The 25,050-nt window shown below is 43.1% G+C and overlaps 2 pseudogenes across 1 annotated transcript; one reads left to right on the top strand and one right to left on the bottom strand.

Moving 5' to 3' along the window:
* Positions 1-3,055: 3,055 nt before the first annotated feature.
* On the bottom strand, positions 3,056-3,952 carry LOC147971814 (uncharacterized; annotated as a pseudogene).
* A 14,551-nt stretch (positions 3,953-18,503) lies between these two features.
* On the top strand, positions 18,504-22,388 carry LOC125513359 (uncharacterized; annotated as a pseudogene). The gene is made up of 3 exons (XR_007285880.2): positions 18,504-18,509; positions 19,044-19,836; positions 22,164-22,388. The product of XR_007285880.2 is annotated as an uncharacterized LOC125513359 (transcript).
* Positions 22,389-25,050: the final 2,662 nt, after the last annotated feature.

The raw sequence follows: 25,050 nt of genomic DNA, 5'->3' as shown, positions 1-25,050 counted from the left end.
CCAAATGTCACAACGTAACTGGGTGATTATAAAGGTGCTCTACAGGTCTGTCCGAAGGTACTTGTTGGGTTGGCGTATTTCGAGATTAGGATTTGTCACTCTGATTGTTGGAGAGGTATCTCTGGGCCCACTCGGTAATACACATCACTTAAGCCTTGCAAGCATTGCAACTAATGAGTTAGTTGCGGGATGATGTACTACGGAACGAGTAAAGAGACTTGCCGGTAACGAGATTGAACTTGGTATTGAGATACCGACGATCGAATCTCGGGCAAGTAACATGCTGATGACAATGGGAACTACGTATGTTGTTATGCGGTTTGACGGATAAAGATCTTCGTAGAATATGTAGGAGCCAATATGAGCATCCAGGTTCCGCTATTGGTTATTGACCGGAGATGTGTCTCGGTCATGTCTACATAGTTCTCGAACCCGTAGTGTCCGCACGCTTAAAGTTCGATGACGGCTATATTATGAGTTTATGTGTTTTGATGTATTGAAGGTAGTTTGGAGTCTTGGATGAGATCGGGGACATGACGAGGAGTCTCGAAATGGTAGAGACGTAAAGATCGATATATCGGACGACTATATTCGGACATCGGAAAGGTTCCGAGTGATTCGGGTATTTTTCAGAGTATCGGAGAGTTACGGGAATTCGCCGGGGAGTAGATGGGCCTTATTGGGCTTTAGGAGAAAGAGAGAGGAGAGGCTGCACGCCCCCAAGGCCTAGTCCGAATTGGACTAGGGGGAGGGCCGGCGCCCCCTCCTTCCTTCTCTTCTCTTTTCCCTTTCCTTCTCTCCTACTCCTACTACTTGGAAGGCCTCCTAGTTCTACTAGGAAAGGGGGAATCCTATTCCCGGTGGGAGTAGGACTCCCTTAGGGCGCGCCATAGAGAGGGCCGGCCCTCTCCCTCCTCCACTCCTTTTTATACGGGGAGAGGGGCACCCCTTGGAGACACAACAATTGATCTCTTGATCTCTTAGCCGTGTGCGGTGCCCCCCTCCACCATAATCCACCTCGATCACATCGTAGCGGTGCTTAGGCGAAGCCCTGCGTCGCTAGAACATCATCATCGTCACCACGCCGTCATGCTGATGAAACTCTCCATCAACACTTGGTTGGATCAGAGTTCGAGGGACGTCATCGAGTTGAATGTGTGCAGAACTCGGAGGTGCCGTGCGTTCGGTACTTGATCGGTCGGATCGTGAAGACGTACGACTACATCAACCGCGTTGTGCTAACGCTTCCGCTTTCGATCTACGAGGGTACGTGGACACACTCTCCCCTCTCATTGCTATGCATCACCATGATCTTGCGTGTGCGTAGGATTTTTTTTGAAATTACTACGTTCCCCAACAACATTACCGTCAGCGTCTGTCTTCTTCTTGAACATCCATTTATTCTCGTTGGCTTGCCGATCAACGGGCAAGTCAACCAAAGTCCACACTTTGTTCTCATACATGGATCCCATCTCAGATTTCATGGCCTCAAGCCATTTTGCGGAATCTGGGCTCACCATCGCTTCTTCATAGTTCGTAGGTTCGTCATGGTCTAGTAACATAACCTCCAGAACAGGATTACCGTACCACTCTAGTGCGGATCTTACTCTGGTTGACCTACGAGGTTCAGTAACAACTTGATCTGAAGTTCCATGATCATCATCATTAACTTCCTCACTAATTGGTATAGATGTCACAGGAACCGGTTTCTGTGATGAACTACTTTCTAATAAGGGAGCAGGTATGGTTACCTCATCAAGTTCTAGTTTCCTCCCACTCACTTCTTTCGAGAGAAACTCCTTATCTAGAAAGGATCCATTCTTAGCAACGAATGTCTTGCCTTTGGATTTGTGATAGAAGGTGTACCCAACAGTCTCCTTTGGGTATGCTATGAAGGCACATTTCTCCGATTTGGGTTTGAGCTTATCAGGTTGAAGCTTTTTCACATAAGCATCGTAGCCCCAAACTTTTAGAAACGACAACTTTGGTTTCTTACCAAACCACAGTTCATAAGGCGTCGTCTCAACGGATTTCGATGGTGCTCTATTTAACATGAATGCGGCCGTCTCTAAAGCATAACCCCAAAATGATAGCAGTAAATCAGTAAAAGACATCATAGATCGCACCATATCTAGTAAAGTACGATTACGACGTTCAGACACACCATTACGCTATGGTGTTCCGGGTGGCATGAGTTACGAAACTATTCCGCATTGTTTCAAATGTAGACCAAACTCGTAACTCAAATATTCTCCTCCACGATCAGATTGTAGAAACTTTATTTTCTTGTTACGATGATTTTCAACTTCACTTTGAAATTCTTTGAACTTTTCAAATGTTTCAGACTTATGTTTCATTAAGTAGATATACCCATATCCGCTTAAATCATTTGTGAAGGTGAGAAAATAACGATACCCACCGCGAGCCTCAATATTCATTGGTCCACATACATCAGTATGTATGATCTCCAATAAATCAGTTGCTCACTCCATAGTTCCGGAGAACGGCGTTTTAGTCATCTTGCCCATGAGGCACGGTTCGCAAGTACCAAGTGATTCATAATCAAGTGGTTCCAAAAGTCCATCAGTATGGAGTTTCTTCATGCGCTTTACACTGATATGACCTAAACGACAGTGCCACAAATAAGTTGCACTATCATTATCAACTCTGCATCTTTTGGCTTCAACATTATGAATATGTGTATCACTACTATCGAGATTCATCAAAAATAGACCACTCTTCAAGGGTGCATGACCATAAAAGATGTTACTCATATAAATAGAGCAACCATTATTCTCTGATTTAAATGAATAACCGTATCGCATCAAAAAGATCCAGATATAATGTTCATGCTCAACGCTGGCACCAAATAACAATTATTTAGGTCTAATACTAATCCCGAAGGTAGATGTAGAGGTAGCGTGCCGACGACGATCACATCAACTTTGGAACCGTTTCCCACGCGCATCGTCACCTCGTCCTTGTCCAGTGTTCGCTTAATCCGTAGTCCCTATTTTGAGTTGCAAATATTAGCAACAGAACCAGTACCAAATACCTAGGTGCTACTGCGAGCTCTGGTAAGGTACACATCAATAACATGTATATCACATATACCTTTGTTCACCTTGCCATCCTTCTTATCCGCCAAATACTTGGGGTAGTTCCGCTTCCAGTGACCAGTCTGCTTGCAGTAGAAGCACTCAGTCTCAGGCTTAGGTCAAGACTTGGGTTTCTTCTCTTGAGCAGCAACTTGTTTGTTCTTCTTCTTGAAGTTCCCCTTCTTCTTTTGTTTGCCCTTTTTCTTGAAACTGGTGGTCTTATTGACCATCAACACTTGATGCTCCTTCTTGATTTCTACCTCCGTAGCCTTTAGCATTGCAAAGAGCTCAGGAATCGTCTTATCCATCCCTTGCATGTTATAGTTCACCATGAAGCTTTTGTAGCTTGGTGGCAGTGATTGAAGAATTCTGTCAATGATGCTATCATCCGGAAGATTAACTCCCAGTTGAATCAAGTGATTGCAGTACCCAGACATCTTGAGTATATGCTCACTGACACAACTATTCTCCTCCATCTTGCAGCTATAGAACTTATTGGAGACTTCATATCTCTCAATCCGGGCATTCTTTTGAAATATTAACTTCAACTCCTGGAACATCTCATATGCTCCATGACGTTCGAAACGTCATTGAAGTCCCGGTTCTAAGCCATAAAGCATGGCACACTGAACTATCGAGTAGTCATCAACACGCGACTGCCAGGCATCCACAATGTCCGCAGTTGCTGGCGCAGGTGGTACACCTAGCGGTGCTTCCTGGACATAACTTTTTTGTGAAGCAATGAGGATAATCCTCAAGTTACGGACCCAGTCCGTGTAATTGCTACCATCATCTTTCAACTTTGCTTTCTCAAGGAACGCATTAAAATTCAACGGAATAACAGCACGGGCCATCTATCTACAAACAACATAGACAAGCAAGATACTATCAGGTACTAAGTTCATGATAAATTTAAGTTCAATTAATCATATTACTTAAGAACTCCCACTTAGATAGACATCTCTCTAATCCTCTAAGTGATCACGTGATCCATATCAACTAAACCATAACCGATCATCACGTGAAATGGAGTAGCTTTCAATGGTGAACATCACTATGTCGATCATATCTACTATATGATTCACGCTCGACCTTTCGGTCTCAGTGTTCCGAGGCCATATCTGCATATGCTAGGCTCGTCAAGTTTAACCTGAGTATTCTGCGTGTGCAAAACTGTCTTGCACCCGTTATAGATGGACAAAGAGCTTATCACACCCGATCATCACGTGGTGTCTGGGCACGACGAACTTTGGCAACGATGCATACTCAATGAGAACACTTTTATCTTGAAGTTTAGTGAGAGATCATCTTATAATGCTACCGTCAATCAAAGCAAGATAAGATTCATAAAAGATAAACATCACATGCAATCAATATAAGTGATATGATATGGCCATCATCATCTTGTGCTTGTGATCTCCATCTCCGAAGCACCGTTATGATCACCATCATTACCGGCGCGACACTTTGATCTCCATCGTAGCATCGTTGTCGTCTCGCCAATCTTATGCTTACACGACTATCGCTACCGCTTAGTGATAAAGCAAAGCATTACAGAGCGATTGCATTGCATACAATAAAGCGACAACCATATGGCTCCTGCCAGTTGCTGATAACTCGGTTACAAAACATGATCATCTCATACAATAAAATTTAGCATCATGCTTTGACCATATCACATCACAACATGCCCTGCAAAAACAAGTTAGACGTCCTCTACTTTGTTGTTGCAAGTTTTTACGTGGCTGCTACGGGCTGAGCAAGAACCGTTCTTACCTACGCATCAAAACCACAACGATAGTTTGTCAAGTTGGTGCTGTTTTAACCTTCGCAAGGACTGGGCGTAGCCACACTCGGTTCAACTAAAGTTGGAGAAACTGACACCCGCCAGCCACCTGTGTGCCAAGCATGTCGGTAGAACCAGTCTCGCGTAAGCGTACGCGTAATGTCGGTCCGGGCCGCTTCATCCAACAATATCGTCGAACCAAAGTATGCCATGCTGGTAAGCAGTATGACTTATATCACCCACAACTCACTTGTGTTCTACTCGTGCATATGACATCTACGCATAAAACCAGGCTCTGATACCACTGTTGGGGAACGTAGTAATTTCAAAAAAAATCCTACGCACACGCAAGATCATGGTGATGCATAGCAACGAGAGGGGAGAGTGTTGTCCACGTACCCTCGTAGACCAAAAGCGGAAGCGTTAGCACAACACGGTTGATGTAGTCGTACGTCTTCACGATCCGACCGATCAAGTACCGAACGCATGACACCTCCGAGTTTACCACACGTTCAGCCCGATGACGTCCCTCGAACTCCGATCCAGCCGAGTGTTGAGGGAGAGTTTCGTCAGCATGACGGCGTGGTGACGATGACGATGTTCTACCAACGCAGGGCTTTGCCTAAGCACCACTACAGTATTATCGAGGTGGACTATGGTGGAGGGGGGCACCGCACACGGCTAAAAGATCAAATCAATTGTTGTGTCTATGGGGTGCCCCTGCCCCCATATATAAAGGAGCAAAGGGGGGAGGTGCGGCCGGACAGGAGGAGGCGCGCCAAGAGGAGTCCTACTCCCACCGGGAGTAGGACTCCCTCCCTTCCTTGTTGGATTAGGAGAAGGGGGGAAATAGGAGGGAGAGAGGAAGGAAGGGGGGGTGCCGGCCCCCTCTCCTTGTCCTATTCGGACTAGGGAGGAGGGGCGCGCGGCCCTGCCCTGGCCACCTCTCCTCTTCTCCACTAAGGCCCACTATGGCCCATTAATTCCCCGGGGGGTTCCGATAACCCCTCGGTACTCCGGTAAAATCCCGATTTCACCCGGAACACTTCCGATATCCAAATATAGGCTTCCAATATATCAATCTTCATGTCTCAACCATTTCGAGACTCCTCATCATGTCCGTGATCACATCCAGAACTCCAAACAATCTTCGGTACATCAAAACTCATAAACTCATAATATAACCGTCATCGGAACTTTAAGCGTGTGGACCCTACGGGTTCGACAACTATGTAGACATGACCGAGACACGTCTCCGGTCAATAACCAATAGCGGAACCTGGATGCTCATATTGGCTCCCACATATTCTACGAAGATCTTTATTGGTCAGACCGCATAACAACATACGTTGTTCCCATTGTCATTAGTATGTTACTTGCCCAAGATTCGATCGTCGGTATCTCAATACCTAGTTCAATCTCGTTACCGGCAAGTCTCTTTACTCGTTCCGTAATACATCATCCTGCAACTAACTCATTAGTTGCAATGCTTGCAAGGCTTAAGTGATTTGCATTACTTAAGTGGGCCCAGAGATACCTCTCCGACAATCGGAGTGACAAATCCTAATCTTGAAATACGTCAACCCAACAAGTACCTTTGGAGACACATGTAGAGCACCTTTATAATTACCCAGTTACGTTGTGACGTTTGGTAGCACACAAAGTGTTCCTCCGGTAAACGGGAGTTGCATAATCTCATAGTCATAGGAACATGTATAAGTCATGAAGAAAGCAATAGCAACAAACTAAACGATCAAGTGCTAAGTTAACGGAATGGGTCATGTCAATCACATCATTCTCCTAATGATGTGATCCTGTTAATCAAATGACAACTCATGTCTATGGTTAGTGACACTCTGTTTGTTTATGTATTGACACATGTATCATGTTTCCGGTTAGTAAAATTCTAGCATGAATAATAAACATTTATCATGATATAAGGAAATAAATAATAACTTTATTATTGCCTTTGGGGCATATTTCCTTCAAATGCGCGCATGCTGAATTACATCAGAGACCATATTTCATCATGCATTTCAAATTCTTCATATCATAAGTTAAATGTGTGTATGAATTAGAAGATATAGGGGGAGATCTCCATGATTCCACTCTACAATGTGCATTTGCTACTCAGTGCAAATTCCTCAGATATGCACATCTTCAGGGGGAGTTCTTCTATATCTTGCAATCAAATTCCTCAATATCAGTATTTACACTTCATATGTTTATCCCTGTTGAAAACTTAAGCTATATTGTCATCAATCACCAAAAAGGGGGAGATTGTAAGGGCATCTAGTGCCCCTTAGTGATTTTGGTGTATTGAAGACTTATAGGTCAAGGGACTAATGCGTTTGTGAGTGTACACAAGTCTATAAGTCTATGAGGAGTTTGATATTTATAGTGAAAGTCGACCCCTAAAAATGAACGTCTTCAACTGAAGACTTTGGCTTTCAGAAGACTTTGAAAGTGAAGAAATTGGTGTGATCCTGAAGACTTGATATTCATGCGAGGATTATGATGCATGAAGACTTTTGTTTTCGTAGTTTCATTTTCTCTTTCTTGAGTCATAGAAAACACCGTACTGTTAAAGAGGGTCGAGGTAAAACTAAGGAAAAGTTTAGCATCATGCCTTGCCCATATCACATCACAACATGCCCTGCAAAAACAAGTTAGACGTCTTCTACTTTGTTGTTGCAAGTTTTACGTGGCTGCTACGAGCTGAGCAAGAACCGTTCTAACCTACACATCAAAAACCACAACGCGGTATAGTGATTGCTTTTGATCTTCAGAAAGAACCCTGTTCATTGAATCCGATTCAACTAGAGTTGGAGAAACTGACACCCACCAGCCACATGTGTGCGAAGCACGTTGGTAGAACCAGTCTCGCGTAAGCGTACGCGTAATGTTGGTCTAAGCCGCTTCATCCAACAATTCCGCTGAATCAAGAATCAACTAGTGACGGCAAGCAATATGTATATACCCACGCCCACAACTCCTTTGTGTTCTACTCGTGCATATAACATCTACGCATAAACCTGGGTCGGATGCCACTGTTGGGGAACGCAGTAATTATAAAAAAATTCTACGCACACGCAAGATCTATCATGGTGATGCATAGCAATGAGAGGGCAAGAGTGTTGTCCACGTACCCTCGTAGACCGTAAGCAGAAGCGTTATGACAACGCGGTTGATGTAGTCGAACGTCTTCACGATCTGACCGATCCAAGCACCGAAGGTACGTCACCTTGGCGATCTGCACACGTTCAGCTCGGTGACATCCCACGAACTCTAGATCCAGCTGAGTGTCGAAGGAGAGTTTCGTCAGCACGACGGCGTGATGACAGTGATGATGAAGCTACCGGAACAGGGCTTCGCCTAAACACTGCAACAATATGACCGAGGTGGATTATGGTGGAGGGGGCACCGCACACGGCTATGAAAATTGTCAACTTGTTGGTCTATGGTGTGCCCCCTCCCCCGTATATAAAGGAGTGGAGGAGGGGGAGGACCGGCCCTCTATGGCGCGCCCTGGAGGAGTCCTACTCCCACCGGGAGTAGGATCCCCCCTTGCCTAGTTGGACTAGGAGAGGAAGGAAGGGGGAGGAAGGAGGAATGAAAGGGGGGCCGGCCCCCCACCATATTCGGATTGGGCTTGGGGGGCCCCTCCTAGGTTCCCTTCTCCTCTCTCCCACTATGCCCCAATAAGGCCCATATACTTCCCGGGTGGTTCTGGTAACCTCCCGGTACTCCGGTAAATGCCCGAACTTAGCCGGAACCATTCCGATGTCCAAACATAGTCATCCAATATATCGATCTTACGTCTCTACCATTTCGATACTGCTCGTCATCCACTGATCACATCCGGGACTCCGAACAACCTTTGGTACATCAAAACACATAAACTCATAATACCGGTCGTCATCGAATGTTAAGCGTGCGGACCCTACAAGTTTGAGAACTATGTAGACATGACCGAGACTCATCTCCAATCAATAACCAATAGCAGAACATGGATGCTCATATTGGTTCCTACATATTCTACGAAGATCTTTATCAGTCAAACCGCATAACAACATACGTTGTTCCCTTTGTCATCGGTATGTTACTTGCCCGAGATTCGATCATCGGTATCATCATACCTAGTTCAATCTCGTTACTGGCAAGTCTCTTTACTCATTACGTAATGCTACATCTCGTAACTAACTCATTAGTTACATTGCTTGCAAGGCTTAGAGTGATGTGCATTACCGAGAGGGCCCAGAGATACCTCTCCGATACACGGAGTGACGAATCCTAATCTTGATCTATGCCAACTCAACAAACACCATCGGAGATACCTGTAGAGCATCTTTATAGTCACAGAGTTACGTTGTGACATTTGATAGCACACTAAGTGTTCCTCCGGTATTCAGGAGTTGCATAATCTCATAGTCATAGGAACATGTATAAGTTATGGAGAAAGCAATAGCAGTAAACTAAATGATCATCTTGCTAAGCTAACGGATGGGTCAAGTCAATCACATCATTCTCTAATGATGTAATCCCGTTTATCAAATGACAACTCTTTGTACATGGCTAGGAAACTTAACCATCTTTGATCAACGAGCTAGTCAAGTAGAGGCATACTAGTGACACTCTGTTTGTCTATGTATTCACACAAGTACTAAGTTTCCGGCTAATAAAATTCTAGCATGAATAATAAACATTTATCATGATATAAGGAAATATAAATAACAACTTCATTATTGCCTCTAGGGCATATTTCCTTCAGTCTCCCACTTGCACTAGAGTCAATAATCTAGATTACATTGTAATGATTCTAACACCCATGGAGTCTTGGTGCTGATCTTGTTTTGCTCGTGAGAGAGGCTTAGTCAATGGGTCTGCAACATTCAGATCCGTATGTATCTTGCAAATCTCTATGTCTCCCTCCTTGACTTGATCACGGATGGAATTGAAGCGTCTCTTGATGTGCTTGGTTCTCTTGTGAAATTTGGATTGCTTTGCCAAGGCAATTGCACCAGTATTGTCACAAAAGATTTTCATTGGACCCGATGCACTAGGTATTACACCTAGATCGGATATGAACTCCTTCATCCAGAGTCCTTCATTTGCTGCTTCCGAAGCAGCTATGTACTCCGCTTCGCATGTAGATCCCGCCACGACGCTCTGCTTAGAACTACACCAACTGACAGCTCCACCATTTAATAAAAATATGTATCCGGTTTGTGACTTAGAGTCATCCGGATCAGTGTCAAAGCTTGCATCGACGTAACCGTTTACAACGAGCTCTTTGTCACCTCCATAAACGAGAAACATATCCTTAGTCCTTTTCAAGTATTCATGATGTTCTTGACCACTGTCCAGTGATCCACTCCTGGATTACTTTGGTACCTCCTTGCTAAACTAATAGCAAGGCACACATCAGGTCTGGTACACAGCATTGCATACATGATAGAACCTATGGTTGAAGCATAGGGAATGACTTTCATTTTCTCTCTATCTTCTGCAGTGGTCGGGCATTGAGTCCGACTCAACTTCACACCTTGTAACACAGGCAATAACCCTTTCTTTGCTTGATCCATGTTAAACTTCTTCAAAACTTTATGAAGGTATGTGCTTTGTGAAAGTCCAATTGAGCATCTTGATCTATCTCTATAGATCTTGATGCCCAATATATAAGCAGCTTCACCGAGGTCTTTCATTGAAAAATTCTTATTCAGGTATCCTTTTATGCTATTCAGAAATTCAATATCATTTTTGATCAGCAATATGTCATCCACATATAATATGTGAAATGCTACAGAGCTCCCACTCAATTTCTTGTAAATACAGGCTTCTCCAAAAGTCTGTATAAAACCATATGCTTTGATCACACTATCAAAGCATATATTCCAACTCCAAGAGGCTTGCACCAGTACATAAATGGATCGCTGGAGCTTGCACACTTTGTTAGCACCTTTTGGATCGATAAAACCTTCTGGTTGCATCATATACAACTCTTCTTTAAGATATCCGTTAAGGAATGCAGTTTTGACATCCATTTGCCAAATTTCATAATCATAAAATGCGGCAATTGCTAACATAATTCGGACGGACTTAAGCATCGCTACGAGTGAGAAGGTCTCATCGTAGTCAACTCCTTGAACTTGTCGAAAACCTTTTGCAACAAGTCAAGCTTTGTAGACAGTAACATTATCGTCAGTGTCAGTCTTCTTTTTGAAGATCCATTTATTCTCTATGGCTTGCCGATCATCGGGCAAGTCAACCAAAGTCCAGACTTTGTTCTCATACATGGATCCCATCTCAGATTTCATGGACTCAAGACATTTTGCGGAATCTGGGCTCATCATCGCTTCCTCATAGTTTGTAGGTTCGTCATGGTCAAGTAACATGACCTCCAGAACAGGATTACCGTACCACTCTGGTGGGGATCTTACTCTGCTTGACTTATGAGGTTTGGTAGTAACTTGATCAGAAGTTTCATGATCATCATCATTAGATTCCTCACTTACTAGTGTATGAATCACTGGAACTGATTTCAGTGATGAACTACTTTCCAATAAGGGAGCAGGTACAATTACCTCATCAAGTTCTACTTTCCTCCCACTCACTTCTTTCAAGAGAAACTCCTTCTCTAGAAAGGATCCATTTTTAGCAACGAATATCTTGCCTTCGGATCTGTGATAGAAGTGAACCCAACAGTCTCCTTTGGGTATCCTATGAAGACATATTTCTGCGATTTGGGTTCGAGCTTATCAGGTTGAAGCTTTTTCACATAAGCGTCGCAACCCCCAAACTTTAAGAAATGACAACTTGGGTTTCTTGCCAAACCACAGTTCATAAGGTGTCGTCTCAATGGATTTTGATGGTGCCCTATTTAACATGAATGCAGCTATCTCTAAAGCATAACCCCAAAATGATAGCAGTAAATCAGTGAGAGACATCATAGATTGCACCATATCTAATAAAGTGCGGTTACAACATTTAGGCACACCATTACGCTGTGGTCTTCCAGGTGGCGTGAGTTGCGAAACTATTCCGCATTGTTTCAAATGAAGACCAAACTCATAACTCAAATATTCACCTCCACGATCAGATCATAGAAACTTAATTTTCTTGTTACGATGATTTTTCACTTCACTCTGAAATTCTTTGAACTTTTCAAATGTTTCAGACTTATGTTTCATCAAGTAGATATACCCATATCTGCTCAAATCATCCGTGAAGGTCAGAAAATAACAATACCCGCCGCGAGCATCAACACTCATCGGACCACATACATCAGTATGCATTATTTCGAACAAGTCTATTGCTCGCTCCATAGTTCCGGAGAACGGAGTCTTAGTCATCTTGCCCATGAGGCATGGTTCACAAGCGTCAAGTGGTGCATAATCAAGTGATTCCAAAAGTCCATCAACATGGAGTTTCTTCATGCGCTTTACACCAATATGACCTAAACGGCTGTGCCACAAATAAGTTGCACTATCATTATTAAACTTATATCTTTTGGCTTCAATACTATGAATATGTGTATCACTACTATCAAGATTTAGTAAAAACAGACCACTCATCAAGGGTCTATGACCATAAAAGATATTATTCATATAAATAGAACAACCATTATTCTTTGATTTAAATGAATAACCGTCTCACATCAAACAAGATCCAGATATAATGTTCATGCTCAACGCTGGCACCAAATAACAATTATTTAGGTCTAAAACTAATCCCGAAGGTAGATGTAGAGGTAGCGTGTCGACGACGATCACATCGACTTTGGAACCATTTCCCACACGCATCGGCACCTCGTCCTTAGCCAATATTCGCTTAATCCGTAGCCCCTGTTTCGAGTTGCAAATATTAGCAACAGAACCAGTATCAAATACCCAGGCGCTACTGTGAGCGTTAGTCAGGTACACATCAATAACGTGTATATCAAATATACCTTTCACTTTGCCATCCTTCTTCTCCGCCAAATACTTGGGGCAGTTCCGCTTCCAGTGACCAGTCCCTTTGCAGTAGAAGCACTCAGTCTCAAACTTAGGTCCAGAGTTGGGCTTCTTCACTTGAGCAGCAACTTGTTTGCCATTTTCTTGAAGTTTCCCTTCTCCCCTTTACCTTTTTTCTTGAAACGGGTGGTCTTGTTGACCATCAACACTTGATGCTCCTTCTTGATTTCTACCTCCGCAGCCTTTAGCATTGCGAAGAGCTCGGGAATCGTCTCATCCATCCTTTGCATATTATAGTTCATCACTTGTAGCTTGGTGGCAGTGATTGAAGAACTCTTTCAATGACACTATCATTAGGAAGATTAACTCCCAGCCGAGTCAAGTGGTTGTGGTACCCAGACATTCTGAGTATATGTTCACTGACAAAACTATTCTCCTCCATTTTGCAGCTGTAGAATTTATAGGAGACTTCATATCCCTCAATTCGGGCATTTGCTTGAAATATTAACTTCAACTCCTAGAACATCTCGTATGCTCCATGATGTTCAAAACGTCGTTGAAGTCCCAGTTCTAAGCCGAAAAGCATGGCACACTGAACTATCGAGTAGTCATCAGCTTTGCTCTGCCAGGTGTTCATAACATCTGGCGTTGCTCCTACAGCGGGTTTGTCACCTAGCGGTGCTTCCAGGACGTAATTCTTCTATGCAACAATGAGTATAGTCCTCAAGTTACGGACCCAGTCCCTGTAGTTGTTACCATCATCTTTCAACTTAGCTTTATCTAGGAACGCATTAAAATTCAACGGAACAACAACACGGGCCATCTATCTACAACAACATAGACATGCAAAATACTATCAGGTACTAAGTTCATGATAAATTAAAGTTCAATTAATCAAATTACTTAAGAACTCCCACTTAGATAGACATCCCTCTAATCATCTAAGTGATCATGTGATCCATATCAACTAAACCATGCCGATCATCACGTGAGATGGAGTAGTTTTCAATGGTGAACATCACTATGTTGATCATATCTACTATATGATTCACGCTCGACCTTTTGGTCTCAGTGTTCCGAGGCCATATCTGCATATGCTAGGCTCGTCAAGTTTAACCTGAGTATTCTGCGTGTGCAAAACTGGCTTGCACCCGTTGTATGTGAATGTAGAGCTTATCACACCCGATCATCACATGGTGTCTCGGCACGACGAACTATAGCAACGGTGCATACTTAGGGAGAAAGCTTATACCTTGAAATTTAGTGAGAGACCATCTTATAATGCTACCGCCGAACTAAGCAAAATAAGATGCATAAAGGATAAACATCACATGCAATCAATATAAGTGATATGATATGGCCATCATCATCTTGTGCCTTTGATCTCCATCTCCAAAGCACCGTCATGATCACCATCGTCACCGGCTTGACACCTTGATCTCCATCGAAGCATCGTTGTCGTCTCGCCAACTATTGCTTCTACGACTATCGCTAATGCTTAGTGATAAAGTAAAGCAATTACATGGCGCTTTCATTTCATACAATAAAGCAACAACCATATGGCTCCTGCCAGTTGCCGATAACTCTGTTACAAAACATGATCATCTCATACAATAAAATTTAGCATCATGCCTTGACCATATCACATCACAACATGCCCTGCAAAAAGAAGTTAGACATCCTCTACTTTGTTGTTGCAAGTTTTACGTGGCTGCTACGGGCTGAGCAAGAAACGTTCTTACCTACGCATCAAAAACCACAACGCGGTATAGTGATTGCTTTTTGATCTTCAGAAAGAACCCTGTTCATTGAATCCGATTCAACTAAAGTTGGAGAAACTGACACCCACGAGCCACCTGTGTGCGAAGCACGTCGGTAGAACCAGTCTCGCGTAAGCATACGCGTAATTTCGGTCTGAGCCGCTTCATTCAACAATAACGCCGAATCAAGAATAAACTAGTGACAACAAGCAATATGTATATACCCACGCCCACAACTCCTTTGTGTTATACTCGTGCATATAACATCTACGCATAAACCTGGCTTGGATGCCACTGTTGGGGAACACAGTAATTTCAAAAAATTCTACGCACACGCAAGATCTATCATGGTGATGCATAGCAACGAGAGGGGAAGAGTGTTGTCCACGTACTCTCGTAGACCGTAAGCGGAAGCGTTATCACTACAAGAAATATGCTAAATTATGACCTTCTCTAGTGACCGTGGAAGATATGGTCATAAATCTATGACCATTTCGAACCAATTGGTCGTAGCCTGTTTAGGAGGGTCCAAAAACTAAACAATAACAACCATTTTAGTCAACAAAGTCATAATTATCTTACACGAAAAGGTCATGAAGCAAACAACAGTGATCAACATCCTTATTTCTAGCTGATTACGACAAATCTAAAAGGTCATAATGTTGTAACATGAATAAAATTATATGACTAGACGTCCACATCATCAATTTTGCCTATGTGTCGTGTCATTTTAACTTATGTGTCAATTGCATGGTTGGTTTGACTGCTCAAGTATTGACTAAACTGACTTGTGGGGTCTACCATTTACATGCGGGACCAACTAACATGGTACCAATGACATGTGGGACTTGTACCACAAACCTGTCTTGTACACTGTGCTAACAAGCGGGCCACACCCTCAAATGGGCGAATAAATCAGCAAAAAGGGGGGCATCGTGAGAATCGAACTCGCGACCCTTCACTCTCCTGTACGGAGCCAAACCACCATGCCCAAACTATGCTACTGATACAACTGCGGCCGACAAGTATTTAAGAGCAGTGCTGAGTGGGCTTGGGCCTCGGACGAGGGTACCTTTTTTTCTTTTAACATTTTACGTGTGCCGAGTGGGCCAACTCCAGGGCCGCGGCTCGGTTTTTGTCTGATTTTCGTTGGTTCATTTTTTTACTTTTGTTTATACTTCCAAATATATTCTAAAAATATATATTACAAAGAACTTCACATAAAACATTTGAAAAAAAATGTAACCAAGCATTTGAAAATGTTACATGTGTATAAAGAAAAATGTATATCATGTATAAAAAATATACAATGTGTGTGGAAAAAGTTGATAATGTGTTTAAAATGTTAATCAAGCATTTGAAAAAAAGGTAAACAAGTATTTAAAAATGTGAATAAAGCATATGAAAATGTTAATATGTGTAAATAAAAAATTGTTAACCATGTATCAAAAATATTAATTTTGTATTTAAAAAATGTTTAAATTTTGTATATAAAAATGTTGACTATGTGTTAAAAAAGTGTTAACGAAGCACTTGAAAACGCTAATTGTATATAAAGAAAATGTTTCTCATGTATAGGAAAAATGTATACGAAAAATATACAATGTCTGTTAATAAAGTCAATCATGTATTTAGAAAATGTTAAAGCAAGCATTTGAAAAAATGTATACAGAAAATATACAATGTCTGTGAATAAAGTCAATCATGTATTTAAAAATGTTAAAGCAAGCATTTGAAAATGTTTCTCATGTATGCGAAAAATGTATACAAAAAATATACAATGTCTATGAATAAAGTAAATCATATATTTAGAAAATGTTAAAGCAGGCATTTGAAAATATTTTTGAAAAATGGAGTGGTGATATTTTGGAACAAATATTTGGTAGTTTCTTAAAAAACAAATTTTCTTTATGCCCATATCATAGCTCTCCACAACGATCCATGGGAGCTCGCCATCCAATCTTTTCTTCTAGTAATATTTTCAGTTTGTGAAGTAACTATATTTTATATTGTTTTATAATTGCTGAAAATTACCAGGACATGACCCTACCCATAGAACCTCCCTCCACAAAATTTTAGCTCATTTAATATAACCATTTTCCCTCAATATGTTTACCAATTTTCTGTTCAGTGGAGAGCATTGTGAAGGAAGTACTATTTGTATATATCCAAATGGCATGAAATTTATAAAACCATTTTCCCTCCACAAAATTTTAGCTCATTTAATATAACCATTTTCCCTCATCAGTTTTGCCTATGTGTCATGTCCATGTGTCAATTTTTGTCCTAGATTGTGAAGCAACCTATATTTTTGTCATTCCCAAAATTCCCAAAAAAATCTCATAAATTATTTGGGTCATATATTCATCAAATATGTAAAAAACCTTCCTTGCCTAGTTCAAAAATAATTCAACAATATTCATTTTTTTATTTTGTTCAGAACAACACTTTGTGTAGGAAGTGCTATTTATATATTCTTGATTGCCCTTAAAATTTTTGGGCACTCTTTCCTAACCAAATCGTTGCCTCATGACAAAATTCAGCTCCATTTTCCCAATAAATCTTCCTCATAAAATTTTCAAAGTTTCTATCTAGAGAGAAGCTTTGTGAAGTAAGTACTAGCTAGGCTTACCCAAATGATCTGAAAATTTACCAGGGCATGACCATACCTATGTAACTTAGCTACACCAAATTTGAGCTCATTTCATTTATCCAATTTCTCTCACTAATTTTCCCAAGTTTCTGTCTAGAGAAGAGCATTGTGAAGGAAGTACCACTTTGACATGTTCAAATGGTATCAATTTTCTACAGTGCTTTCCTATGCTCAAATAACCATCCTCCATCAAATTTCAGCTCAATCCATTTATTATTTTGAGCCCATCTTCAACATTCATATTTCTGTCCAATGTGGTACTTTGCAAAGCAAGTACCATCTAGGCTCCTCCTTTTAAGCTGAAAATTTGCCAAGCCAGTCTCCCTAGTATATGATAATCCTCAGCCAAAACTCATGCCCATTGGCCATGTGCATTTTCCGTACCGCTAATCAAACACTTGGCTGCTAATTCATATTTGAGCATAGTTCGGTCTCCTCGTGAGATTCATCTGTTGTCATTTTCTTTATAGCAGCTACCTAGGGAGTGCCAAAACCACTAGACATGCCTAGGCCGCCCAGAACGCATGGCAACGCCACGGTCACGCAGTGACCACGCGGCGGGCATGCGAGTTTACGTGCTTTGGAGTTGGGGCCCTGGGCCATCGTCCAAACCTCAACGTATCGCCACCAAACCATGTATTTATACTTAAATAGATACTTATGTACCTAGAAATGATTTTTGGAAAAATAAAAGAGCAAACTATGAGGCAGCTGCATTTCAAATTTGACCCGCTTTCTATTGAACCGACGGAAATTTGTCTTTTTCATCAGAGGTGGATCAAAACTTTTGACACCCAACAATCTTGTCTATTGTGCATTAAATATGGCCTGGCATTTTATAAAATTGATTTGGTCGAATTTTGCAAAAAATATATAGTAGGTCCTTCACAAAAAAAACTCATTTTGGACACTCGAAAAAATGGAAAATGAATTTTTATCCAAAGAAAATGAAAACTTCCTTAGGCAACATTGTTTGCCATTCCAATATGCACCCTTGTGCATGATATGATATCATTTGAACAAACTATGCCATGAATGTGACCATAAGATTAATCATTTGGCTTGAAAGCCATGAATCTCCACACATGATAGCTCATTTCTGAGAACACTTTTTAAAAATAATTACCGTATTACAAGTTTATTATTTTTCCTGATAACTTGGTCACACGTAATGACACAATGCGAAGGTTTTCCAATTTTTTATTTTTTTTGAATTTTTCATGCCCGTTTCAAAATGTGGTCAAAACGACGGGCATGACCGTTCATAGCTAGTGGTTGAATCTTGAAAAACTTTTGATGGTTTCTATGATTAAACAGATATTTATGTAACTAGAAATGATTTTTGGAAAAAATAAAGAACAAACTATGAGACAACTGCAGTTTAAATTTGACTCGCTTCCAACGGAATCGGCGGAAATTTGTCTTTTCCATGAGAGGTGCATCCAAACTCTTGACACCCAACCATTTGGTCAATTTTAGATTAAATATGGCCTAATCTTTATAAAAATTATTTTGTCCAATTTTGCAACAAATATATGATACGTTCTTCACAAAAAACTCTTTTTGGGCACTCAAAAAATGATTAAAATTAGATAAAAAGATCAGAAATGCATATAAATTGGTGCTCATCCATAAAATGTGGTCTAACTTGAGTGAAAATTTGTGTGATGCCCTTTTGCAAAATAGTTTTGATAGCTACTTCACAAAATCCCTCTATTTATAGTATTTGGAAACTATTTTAAATCACTAATTTTTTGAACCAATAAAAACTCTTCCCACGGATCGATGACATAGCGCCCATCCATCCATCCATATCTCCATCCCACATCCATCCATCTATCCACAGAAAAAATAGAAAAAGAGATAGCCCCCCATCCCCACAGCCCAAACCCTAGATCCCCATCGCACCCCTCCTCCCTGCTCCCAATCTCCCCCCCGCCACCACCACCTCCTTCCCGTACCCGCCCCCTCCCGATCCAGTCCTCTCCCACACACCGCCGACCTCGCCGTCCTCCTCACACACCGCCGCCGACCTCGTCCCTCCCTCCCCTCCCCGCATCTCCCAGCCACCTCTACGCCCTAGGAGATCGAGCGAGCGCCCGAGCGCGCCCGTCCTCGCAGCCTCCTCCCACGATTCCCCGCACCCGAGCCCCACGAGAGGAGCTCCTCCTGTGGTTTTGCACGCCGGCGCCGGCGACCACCAGCCACAGCTTGCCGGAGCCAGCAGATGAGTGCCACCCTTCTTCTCTGTTCTCTTCTTCCCGTCCTCTCTTTCTTCCTCCTTTTTCTCTCTCACACATCTCGATTTCTCTCTCTGTCTCAAACAGTGCACTCCGCCGCCATGGACCTTGTAGCGCGCCGCCCTGATGCCAAGTCCCTCCTCGCCGTTCCTGCGCCGCCGAGCCGAAGCCTCGCCCAAGTCCAAGCGCCGCCGCCATTTGCCTCCTCGCCATGGCCTCCCCTGCATCGTCTGCTTCGCGGACAGAGCTCCGTCTCCGTCAACGTGTCCTCCCGCCGTCTCTGTTCGCTGTCGGGCTCGATCGACTCCAGCAGCACCCCCATGGTGACGCTCCGCTCGGCACCCGAGGTATATCCCGGCTTCATCGATTTTAGATATGTGCTTGTTCCCGCGAGTTAAGATGGATCTAGCGCCGTACGCAGATGCAGAGGTCTTGCGGTCTCTGTTGCTCGAGTTATCTACTGTCGTTCGAGTATATTTGCCTGCTTCCTTTTGACTGGGTTTATCGTGTATGCAGTAGTAGTCATGTCCACGCGTTCTTGTCTTGAGGCGATGGCAATTTGTTTAAAACCGCAAGGCAGCTTTGCTTTCTACAGTATCTCCTTCCTTGTTTTGTTCTGTGTAGTACGTCTTGGTTGGTCAAAAGCTACTAAAACGTTTACTGTTCTGTCGACCGAGGCCTGAGGCAGAGCAAAGGCTTGCCGATTATTGCTTACAACGCCAAGTTGCAATTAGCTGGGATGTGTAGCGTGGCTAGCTTGTGTTGATTGGTTTTGAGATATAATTGGAAACTGATTGTGTGTCAGTACAACAAACGTGATGTTTTTTTGAATAGCAAACGTGCTGATGGAAGTGTCCTTTCATACGTGATTCTGATTTGCACTTCTCGGTCAGAGGCATCTCTAGTACGTGACACACTTTGGATGTGCAAACTTGGTTTTGTTTTGCATGCTTACTTGTTTAGTGAACTTGATGCCATGCTTATTTCATATAGCTAATAGTAACCTGCCAAAAAAATTGTAATTGCCAAGCTTGATTTGTTCTACTTGCCTGCTACAAACTATTCAAATAACTACTACTTAATTAGTAGCATGTAGACTGGATTATTATTTTGTCAACATTCTACTCTAGAGATATTTACAAAAGCATGTGTTGTCCATCCCATGTAGCAATTTGTATTGAGCAAATAGAGCACCGCACTGTAGCTAGCCTCCGCGCGGCAGCTGCCGCCCGGGACGCGGGTGTGCGTCGAGTGCAGTATAGATTTTCCAATCTTTCTTTCAAAATGACAAGTTGTATTAGTACACCATCATGGGTCAAAAGTAGCTGAACTGCACTTATTGTCAGGTCAGGGTGGTTTATAGTGTTGCCTTTCATCAAAATCTCAAGAGGCCTTCTCAAATCAGCTATTATTTTTTTCGCATTTGCAGTGAGCTTTAACCGGAAAATACCATTATCAGTCTTTTCGAAATTGTAAGACACACCTGCATGAAATGGAAAACTAGTTACATCTTCAAACTCACCAGTAGATATAAGCTTAAGCTTTTTGCAGTCTCAAACAATCACACAAACAATATAAATTCAGAAACGAAGCTACATAAGATTAGCAGCATAACACTTGTGATTTAGGCTTATCAAGGAGAGGAAGGGGATATCCCTATTTACTAATGTTACAGATTCTTGGATGTGTACCTTGGTTGCAGTCTTGCAAGTGATCACACACATACATGTGTAAACTAGTGTATCTACCAACAAACTCTTGCGGTGATTCTTGAAAATGAATCACATCTGAGCAGAAATAACACATAGTCCTGAATTTAACAACAACCAAAAAAAAGTTGCATACCAACAGGAACACCAAAAATATTGTATGTACGCATACTACCCCCAATCAAAATTACTTGCCATATTTAGCCCCTGAAAACAAACAAGGGCCAGTTCTGGCACTTTTCACCTCTAAAGGAGAGATGGTCATTTAATTGAGGAGTTGTAAACATGACATATTAGTGATGCATCATCATTTATTATTTTTATGGAGCAAACACACATGATAGGCTCAACAGCTGGCGTTGAGTTGTTAGAGCTCAATGCCAACATATATGGTGTTGAACCGTGGCCTCCTTTCTTTGACCCATGGGTGAATTACAAAAGTGAGTGTTGGCTTGTTATATAACGAGCTGCAGTGCTTGGCCTAGAAAGATTCTTCCATACCCAGTAGCAGCGTTCATCCTTTACTCTATTTTTTTCTCTTTTCTTTATTCATGCACGTACATGTTTAACTTATTTGCAAGCTTCTGCTCCAAGATGGCAATCACTGATGCCTACTCTGCTAGTTCACCTTGTGCTACTGGTAAAATCACATGTGGTGGATGGCTTGAGGCAGGCAAAAATGACAACGACGAAGGTAGCGCAGTTCAGCACCATCCACTCTCGCGTTGAACACAAACAGCTCAACCCTGGGGTGTATGGCGTTGAACGTGTTTGTTCCACAAAAGTGCTAAGTTTTTTCAAATACCAAAGTGTATGTACCATGATGTTAGCTTCTTAAATTCTGCTACTAGGACATCGATTCTTGAATAGTTTGCTTATAAAGTTTCCTAGTCATTCAGAACCAACTGCAATATATTGATGGACATAGTACTCTGCTCATGTGTACATCTTTCTTTAAATGTCAGGATAACATGAAAAGTTCTATGGAACAAGAGGTACCAAAAGGTGGAGAACAAAAGTGATGTTAGCTGTTGTTGCTGACCTTTTCTCACTAAAGAATGTCCCTCCAACACATTTCTCCCTCACTGGTTGTGTTGTTTTGGTTGGTGCCATCTTATGAACATGTGGTGTAATGATACTACTGAGTCTAACTTAATGAATCCTGGAGAATTACATTATTATTATCATTATATTCTCATTTGTTGGTTGACTGGAAAATTGTGCAATGTATTTTTCTTTTTGAGATACTGTTGGCTGTTGTTGGTCACCCTTCAATAAGGGTTGTACTGAAAATAATAAATTGTGTGAGTGGGCTGTACCGTTTCAAGGCCCAACAAAGTTTTTTTGTTGGGTAGATAAATGGGCTGGCCCAATTAATAATCGATTAAATAAATGGGTTGCACGCCTCAGCCCAAGAACTGATATGTTGGGCTTGGCCCATGCTTGTGGCCAAAAAGTAAATTTAGAAGTGGGCTGAATTATTAGGCTCAGCCCATTAAAACAGCTGATTTGGACCGATCCTACATGGCATCCACGTCATCGCATGTGCCATGTTGGCTCGGGCACGTCAGATCCTACGTGGTCTAGGCTCGTTAGTAATGACCATAATTTTGGTCAAAGGTTTAGCGACCAAAATTTTGGTCAAGGGCTCCTGACCAAAATTCCAGAAAAGGTCATGTTTGTTTACTCTTGATGGCCAACTGTTGATCTTCCGAATTTGGTCAAAAAAATGTCAATAAATGAAAGCAATGACGAATCAACGACCAAAATGGGGAGTCATAATTGGCCATATTTCTTGTAGTGTATGACAACGCGGTTGATGTAGTCGAACGTCTTCACGATCCGACCGATCCTAGCACCGAAGGTACGACACTTCCGCGACCTGCACACGTTCAGCTCGATGACGTCCCACGATCATGGTGATCCTACTGAGTGTTGAGGGAGAGTTTCGTCAGCATGACGGCGTGATGACGGTGATGATGAAGCTATCGGAATAGGGCTTTGCCTAAGCACTGCAACGGTATGAACGAGGTGGATTATGGTGGAGGGGGGCACCGCACACGACTAAGACAATTGTGAACTTGTGTGTCTATGGGGTGCCCCCTCCCCCGCATATAAAGGAGTGGAGGAGGGGGGAGGGCCGGCCCTCTATGGCGCGCCCTGAAGGAGTCCTACTCCCACCGGGAGTAGGATCCCCCCTTCCCTAATTGGAGTAGGAGAGGAAGGAAGGGGGAGGAAGGAGGAAGGAAAGGGGGGCCGGCCCCCACCCAATTCGGATTGGGCTTGGGGGGCGCCCCTCCTAGGCTCCCTTCTCCTCTCTCCCACTATGGCCCAATAAGGCCCATATACTTCCCTAGGGGTTTCGGTAACCTCCCGGTACTTCGGTAAATGCCCGAACTCAGCCGGAACCATTCCGATGTCCAAACATAGTCATCCAATATATCGATCTTTACGTCTCGACCATTTCAAGACTCCTCGTCATGCCCGTGATCACATTTGGGACTCCGAACAACCTTAGGTACATCAAAACACATAAACTCATAATATCGATCGTCACCGAACGTTAAGCGTGCGGACCCTATGGGTTCAAGAACTATGTAGATATGACCGAGACTCATCTCCGGTCAATAACCAATAGCGGAACCTGGATGCTCATATTGGTTCCTACATATTCTACGAAGATCTTTATCGGTCAAACAGCATAACAACATACGTTGTTACCTTTTGTTGGGGAACGTTGCAGAAAACAAAAAATTCCCTACGGTTTCACCAAGATCCATCTATGAGTTCATCTAGCAACGAGTGATCGGATGCATCTACATACCTTTGTAGATCGCGAGCGGAAGCGTTCAAAGAACGGGGATGAGGGAGTCGTACTCGACGTGATCCAAATCACCGGAGATCCTAGCGCCGAACGGACGGCACCTCCGCGTTCAACACACGTACGGTCAGCGTGACGTCTCCTCCTTCTTGATCCAGCAAGGGGGAAGGAGAGGTTGATGAAGATCCAGCAACACGACGGCGTGGTGGTGGATGCAGCAGTACTCCGGCAGGGCTTCGCCAAGCTTTATGGAGGAGGAGGAGGTGTTGGAGAGGGAGAGGGAAGCACCAAAGGCATGGGTGCGGCTGACCTCCCTCCCCCCTCTATATATAGGGTCCCCAGGGGGGGGGGGGCGCCGGCCCTGGAGATCCAATCTCCCAAGGGGGCGGCGGCCAAGGGGGGTGGAGTGCCCCCAAAGGCAAGTGGGGCACCCCCCACCCTAGGGTTCCCAACCCTAGGCGCAGGGGGAAGGCCCAAGGGGGGGCGCACCAGCCCACTAGGGGCTGGTTCCCCTCCCACTTCAGCCCATGGGGCCCTCCGGGATAGGTGGCCCCACCCGGTGGACCCCCGGGACCCTTCCGGTGGTCCCGGTACAATACCGGTGACCTCCGAAACTCTCCCGATGGCCGAAACTGCACTTCCTATATATAATTCTTCACCTCCGGACCATTCTGGAACTCCTCGTGACGTCTGGGATCTCATCCGGGACTCCGAACAACTTTCGGGTTACTGCATATACATATCTCTACAACCCTAGCGTCACTGAACCTTAAGTGTGTAGACCCTACGGGTTCGGGAGACATGTAGACATAACCGAGATGGCTCTCCAGTCAATAACCAACAGCGGGATCTGGATACCCATGTTGGCTCCCACATGCTCCTCGATGATCTCATCGGATGAACCACGATGTCGAGGATTCACGCAACCCCGTATACAATTCCCTTTGTCAATCGGTACGTTACTTGCCCGAGATTCGATCGTCGGTATCCCAATACCTCGTTCAATCTCGTTACTGGCAAGTCACTTTACT

The sequence above is a fragment of the Triticum urartu genome, chromosome 5A (assembly GCF_056163025.1).
Source record: "Triticum urartu cultivar PI428250 chromosome 5A, HENAU_Tu73, whole genome shotgun sequence".
Classification (NCBI taxonomy): Eukaryota; Viridiplantae; Streptophyta; class Magnoliopsida; order Poales; family Poaceae; genus Triticum; species Triticum urartu.
This window is presented reverse-complemented; position numbering and strand designations above follow the sequence as displayed.